This window comes from Myotis brandtii, unplaced genomic scaffold, assembly GCF_000412655.1.
Source record: "Myotis brandtii unplaced genomic scaffold, ASM41265v1 scaffold687, whole genome shotgun sequence".
NCBI classification, from domain to species: domain Eukaryota; kingdom Metazoa; phylum Chordata; class Mammalia; order Chiroptera; family Vespertilionidae; genus Myotis; species Myotis brandtii.
Genome location: NW_005370687.1, coordinates 1909611 through 1916450, shown reverse-complemented (window position 1 = coordinate 1916450; position 6840 = coordinate 1909611).

The following is a 6840-nucleotide window of genomic DNA, read 5'->3' as shown; positions in this document are numbered from 1 at the left end:
AATTATTCAACTGGCCCCTGGCCAGGTAGCACAGCTGGTTAGAGCATCATCCCAATAGCCAAGGTTGCAAGTTTGATCCCCAGTCATGGCACATACAAGAAGCAACCCATGAATGAATAAGTGGAACAACAAATCAATGTGCCCCTCCCACCTTATCTCTCTCCCTTTTCCTCTCTCTAAAAAAAGTAAAAATATCAAAACAATCACATAAATCATACTAAGAATACAAAGGCAGGATAAAAAAAATTTTATGCAAATCCAATGCTTTCAGCTTCAATTTAAAAACTGCATCATTGGTCTCAGCTCTCTCCCCAAATACTCCTAAAATTGTATCGGCTGAATGAATGTTTGTGTGTCTCCCCCAAAGTGTTGAAATCCTAAGCCCCAATTAAGAGATAGGGCCTTTGGAGGTGATTAGGTCATGAGGGTGGAGCCCTCATGAATGGCATCAGTGTCCTTATAAAGGACACAACAGAGAGCTCCCTCAACCCTTCCACCATGTGGGATTACAGGGAGAAGTAGGCCATCTATTACTAATCAGGAATTGAGCCCTCACCAGACATCAAATCTGCTGGCACCTTAATTTTGGACTTCCCAGTCTCCAGATCTGTGAGAAGTACTTCTATTGTTTGTAAGCCATACAATCTATGGTATTTTTGTTACAGCAGCTCAAATGGGCTAAAATAAAATTTTTTAAAATTTATAAATTCACAAGGACAAAGTAAACAAGTGAGGAAGCAACATTTGGGGCTCTGTAAAGGAGACAAGTGATAAGTAACTTAGTCAACCAAAACAAGCTGAATCCTCTTCAGCCAACAGTGGGGAAAAGTAAAAAAATAACCTAAATTAAAATGAGGATCTCCAAAATGTTCAGGAATTAACACCAGGTTACCCTTCAAGTGAAGGTGAAGCTATGGATAAAAATAGGAGAGGTTATGCATTTGCCAACCCAACAGTTAGACCTCAGATCCCCTAATACAGTGTTCTCAACCTTCTGGCCCTTTAAATACACTTCCTCAGGTTGTGACCCAACCATGACATTATTTTCATTGCTACTTCATAACTGTAATGTTGCTACTGTTATGAATCGTAATGTAAATATCTGATATGCAGGATGGTCTTAGGCGACCCCTGTGAAAGGGTCGTTCGACCGCCAAAGGGGTCGCGACCCACAGGTTGAGAACCACTGTCCTAATATAATCTAAACACTGCAGGGCCTGGTGACTGTCCCACCCGGGAGGAAATGAGTGGGGCTGTTAAAACCTCAGTTAACAAACCCCTATAGTCAGGCTCACAGCTTCCAATCCATTTCTTGTGTCCTCCTCTTAAAACAGGAGTAGGGAGCAAAGAACCACCATATATTTAAGGTAAAGCATCTAACATGAAAGAAATAGATCAAACAAACAGAAATGCAACTTGAAGAATACTGAAGAGATCTCCCTGAAAACTGAGCAAAAAATGTCAAATGGTGAAAAGAGAAAAGAAAGAGGACCAGTCCAGAAGGTCCAATATCTGAAAAATGGGAGGTCTAAGAAAAGAAAACAGAGAAAATGAAGGGAGGAAGCCAAAGGATTAATTTGAGAAAAAATCAAGAACAAGAGGGCAGTTTCCAGACTGAAAGGGCTCCCCAAAGCTGAGCACAATGTTGAACATACAGGTTTAAATTCATCAGCATCAAATTTAAGGATTCTAGGGACACAGTAATGTTACCAAAAGCTTCCAGAGAGGGGAAAAACAGGACTTATTGAAAGAACAAAGAATCAGAACAGCATCACATTTCAACATTTCCACTAGGAGGGGGAAAAAAGACAAAGGATCAGTACCTTCAAAATCCTGAAAAACGTATTTCCAACCTTGAAATTGCTACCTAACCAAATCTGGGATATCAACTAAGCATTATAATAAAATACAGTTTCAGAATACAAAAGTCTCAAATTTTATCTCCTCTGTACTATCATGAAAATTTTAAAAGTAGGGTCCAGGAAACAGAGGTTCCAACAAAGAGGGGAGAGTGTGAAAAAAATCCCAGGTGTGTCCACAGATCTACAGCACAACCAGTCCAGATCAGAGTAGGTCAGATGCTCTGGAAGAGACTTCTTCACAAAGATGAAACTGAGAGAACACCTAAAGTACCTGCACCCTATTAAGAGATTCATAACTGGTAAGGAGTTTGAGAATAACTGGTAAAAAAATATATAAGAGATTGAGCAAACCAAAAATCAAGATAATTATTATGCTGGGGGCAGCAAAAGACTGTGCACAAAAGGAAAATAAATTCAAATACACAAATGGCTCAAGTGTTTTTAAAACATTTAAGTAGTTAAAACAGCTGTGGCCGGTTTGGCTCAGTGGATAGAGCACTGGCCTGCAGAGTGAAGGTCCTCCGAGTTCGATTCTGGTCAAGGGCATGTACCTTGGTTGCAGGCTCCTCCCGTGGTCAGGGCTCTTGCAGGAAGCAACCAATCAATGTGTTTCTCTCTGTCTTTCCCTCTCCCTTCCACTCTCCCTAAAAGTTAATGGAAAAATATCCTCGGGTGAGGAAATAAATAGGTAGGTAGGTAGGTAGGTAGGTAGATAGATAGATAGATAAAACAATATAAACACTGAAAACTAGATAGATAGATGATAGATAACCAAGTTACAAATAATTAAAATGGGAGATGGGTGAGTGAAACTAACAATTACCAAGTGCTAGGCACAGCTCTAAATCTTTTACATATGTTAATTTATCTAATCCTCAGATAAACACTGATACTGTCCTTATATATTAGGAAACCAAGGCATGGAGAGCGTAAATAACTTTCCAAAGGTCACACAAATAGTAATAACAGAAGCTCTGAACTTTGCTCTTCACCACCACATTGGCTCACCTAGAACAAAATCCTCATTGCCCTGTGGAAAGTCAACAGATAATAATTAAAACTGGGGGGTAAAAATCAATAGAGAGGTAAAAACTCAAAAATCAGTTAAAAGAACTGAAATATACTGCCTCTGGACAGTGAGATAAGGAAAAGGTGGTCTAGAATTCCTGTTCCTTTTAACAAGCCTACACTACTTTACTCTTTAAACTATGATCATGTATAACGGGTAAAATGAAAATTAAATAAGAAGAAAATGTACTTCACTTTAAAATCACTTTTTCAGTAAATATTAAAACTCTTACTTCAACCATAGAAAACCAAACATACATACCAATACAACAGGAAAAAAAAAAGTGCAAAAAGAAGCCCAAATGTGTGTGTGTGTACACACAGTAAACCAAAAATCAAAATAATTATTACCCTTGGGGCAGCAAAGAGTTGTGCAGAAAAGGAAAATGAATCCAAGTACACTAATGGCTCAAGGGTCAATAAACATTTAAATGGTTAAAACAACATAAACACTGAAAACTGACTTAACCAAATTACAAATAATTAAAATGAGAGATGGGTGAATGAAACTAACAATTACTATGTGCTAGGCCAGCTCTAAATCTTTATACCTGGTATATGCATTTGACACATGATAAAGAGAGCAATATCAAATCATTGGGAAATCCAAATTTCTCAATAAATGAGGGAAAACTGACTAATCATCTAGAAAACATGTTAGATATTGACCTCCAACCACAATGCCAAATACATTTGTTATATAAAAGATTTATATGTAAATTATGCAATCATAAAGATAACTGAGGTGAATAATTATATAACAATTAGAAGAGGAAGAATTTCTACTCATGAAACCAAAAGCAGAAATTAAAAAGGAAAAGATTGCTGGATTCAACTTCATAATAATTCACAAAAAAGTGTCCCTAGTTAAAAACATTATAAGCCAAGTGAAAAGACAAACTGACAGAAAGGCAAACATTTAATAAGAAGCTATTTTCCTTAATATTCAAAGAGCTTGTACAAACCAATGAGAAAAAAGAATAACAATCCAATAGAAGTAGAGAGGAAACACACAAGTTACAGAAAATTACAAATGGCCTCAGTAAAGCTGGGGAAAAAAATACAAATGATCAAAAAAGATATGGAAAGAAATCCAACCTCGCATATAATTAAAGCAACACAAACATAAATTTTTTTAGAGTTTATAATGTATTCTTTAATTTGTTCTTTTTGTTGTTGTTGTTAATCCTCATCCAAGGATATTTTCCAATGATTTTTAGAGAGTGGAAAGGGGAGAAGGGGACAACATTTGCAAGTGAGCAAGAAACACATCAATGTGAGAGAGACACATCTATTTGTGAGGGAGACACATCTATTGATTGTCTCCTCCACACGCCCCACCAGGGCTGAGGATCAGAACCTGCAACCCAGATACATGCCCTTGACCGGGAATTAAACCCAAGACCCTTTGGTGTACCGGCCAATGCTCTAACCACTGAGTGTAACAGCCAGGGCTAATTTGTTCTTTATAATGAGTATTTGTTCTTATTTCTCTTTCACTTTTTAATTGATTTTAAAGACAGGGAGGAAGGGAAACACAGGGATTTAAATACTATACCTAAACTTTTCACGAGAAACATATATTACTTTTATGATTATATATCCAAATAAAATTTTAAAAAAATTAAAATACAAATAAGAAACTGGAAAAATATGTGCAAAATATAACTTACTAATACCAATTTTAAAAAATGACAAAGATGCCAAAAAACAAAAACAAAACCAAGGACATTTTTACAGGTATAAAAAGCTACTACATAGAATAACATCCAAAAAGGTATACAAGAAATTAATAGTGGTTACTGTCTCTGGCAAGAGACAGTCTAGAATAGGAAAAATACTTATTTACTTTTCATGGAAAAATCTTGGTACTGTTTGGGAATCATTTTTTAAATGACTTTTTTAAATATATGTAAAATAATATTCAGCAATAAAATAGCATTTCCTTATGTGATGAATGCTACAACATGGATGAACCTTGAAACATTATGCTGAGGAAAAGGAGCCAGTCATAAAGGCCACATGCTGTATGTTTACGTACGTTTATATGAAATATCCAGAAAGGAAAATCCAAAGAGACCGAAAACAGAATGGTGGTTGCCTGTGGCTGGGAATGAGTGTTGGGGCTGAACACAAACTGGCATAAGGATCTTGCTAGTGTGATAGAAATATTCTGAAACTAGATTGTAATGATGGTTGTACAAATCTATACATTTACAAAAATTACTGAATTCAACACTTAAAATTGGTGAATTTTATGATATGTAAATTATATCTCAATAAAGTTGTTATACTTTAAAAGGTAAAACAAGTAGTCACCACGTAACTGAAGTTTGGTTTAAAACACTGGTGGGGGAAAAAAAAAGCCAAAATATTGCACTAGCTGGTTTGGCTCAGTGGATAGAGTGTAGGCCTACAGACTGAAGAGTCCTGAGTTCGATTCTTGTCAAGGTCACATGCCCAGGTTGTGGGCTCAGTCCCCAGTGAGGGCATGCAGGAGGCAGCCAATCAATGATTCTCTCTCATCACTGATGTTTCTATCTCTCTCCCTCTCCGTTCCTCTCTGATCTCTGAAATCAATAAAAATATTTTAAAAGATCAGAGCAGAAATAAGTGACATGGAGACTAAAAGAAAACAATACAAAAGGCCCGGCTGGTGTGGCTCAGTGGCTGAGCATTGACAAACAACCCAATTAAAAAATGGGCAGAGGACCTGAATAGACACTTCTCCAAAGAGGATATATAAATGCACAAGAGATATATGAAAAAACTAGAGGCCCGGTGCATGAAATTTGTGCACTAGTAGGGTCCCTAGGCCTGGCCGGTGACCAGGACTGATCAGGGCCTCCCTTCCCCAGCTACCGGCTGCCAGCCAGGGCCTTCCTTCGTCCCACACCACTCCCTGGTGGTCAGCACATGTCATAGCGAGCGATTGAACCCCAGTCTCCCAGTCAAACTCCTGAGGGGACAATTTGCAGAATAGGTTTTTATATATATACTAGAAGCCCAGTGCATGAAATTCGTGGGGGGGTGGGCATCCCTAAGCCCAGCCTGCACCCTCTCCAATCTGGAACCCCTAGAAAGATGTCCGACTGCCCATTTAGGCCTGATCCCACCGGGCCTAAATGAGCAGTCAGACATCCCTCTCACAATTGAGGACTGCTGGCTCCCAACTGCTTGCCTGCCTGCCTGTTGCCCCTAACTGCTTCTGCCTGCCAGCCTGGTCACCCCCTAACCACTCCCCTGCCAGCCTGATCGATGCCTAACTGCTCCCCTGCCAGCCCAATTGCCCCCAACTGCCCTCCCCTGCAGGCCTGGTTGCCCCCCAACTGCCCTCTCCTGCAGGCCTGGGTCCCCCCCAACTGCTTTCCCCTGCAGGCCTGGTCACCCCCAACTGCCCTCCTCTGCCAGCCCAGTCACCCCTAACTGTCCTCCCCTGCAGGCCTGATCACGCCCAACTGCCCTCCCCTGCCGGCCATCTTGTGTGTTGGACTGATGGTCAATTTGCATATTACCTCTTTATTATATAGGATAGATGCTCAACGTCGCTAATCATCATAGAGATGAAAATTAAAACTACAATGAAGTACCACCTCATACTTGCCAGAATTGTTACCATCAATAAATCAACAAACAATAGGTGCTGGCAAGGATGTGGAAAAAAAGGAACCCTAGTGCACTTTTTGTGGGAATGTCGACTGGTACAACCACTATAGAAAACAGTGTGGAGCTTCCTCAAAAAAATTAATAATGCCATTTGACCCAGTGATCTCACTTTTAGGACTATATCTTAAGAAGAATGAAACACTAATCAGAAAGAATATATGCACCCCTATATTCATAGCAGTTTTATATACAACTAGAGGCCCAGCACGCAAAATCGCACACGGTAGCCCGCCACTGCTGGCCG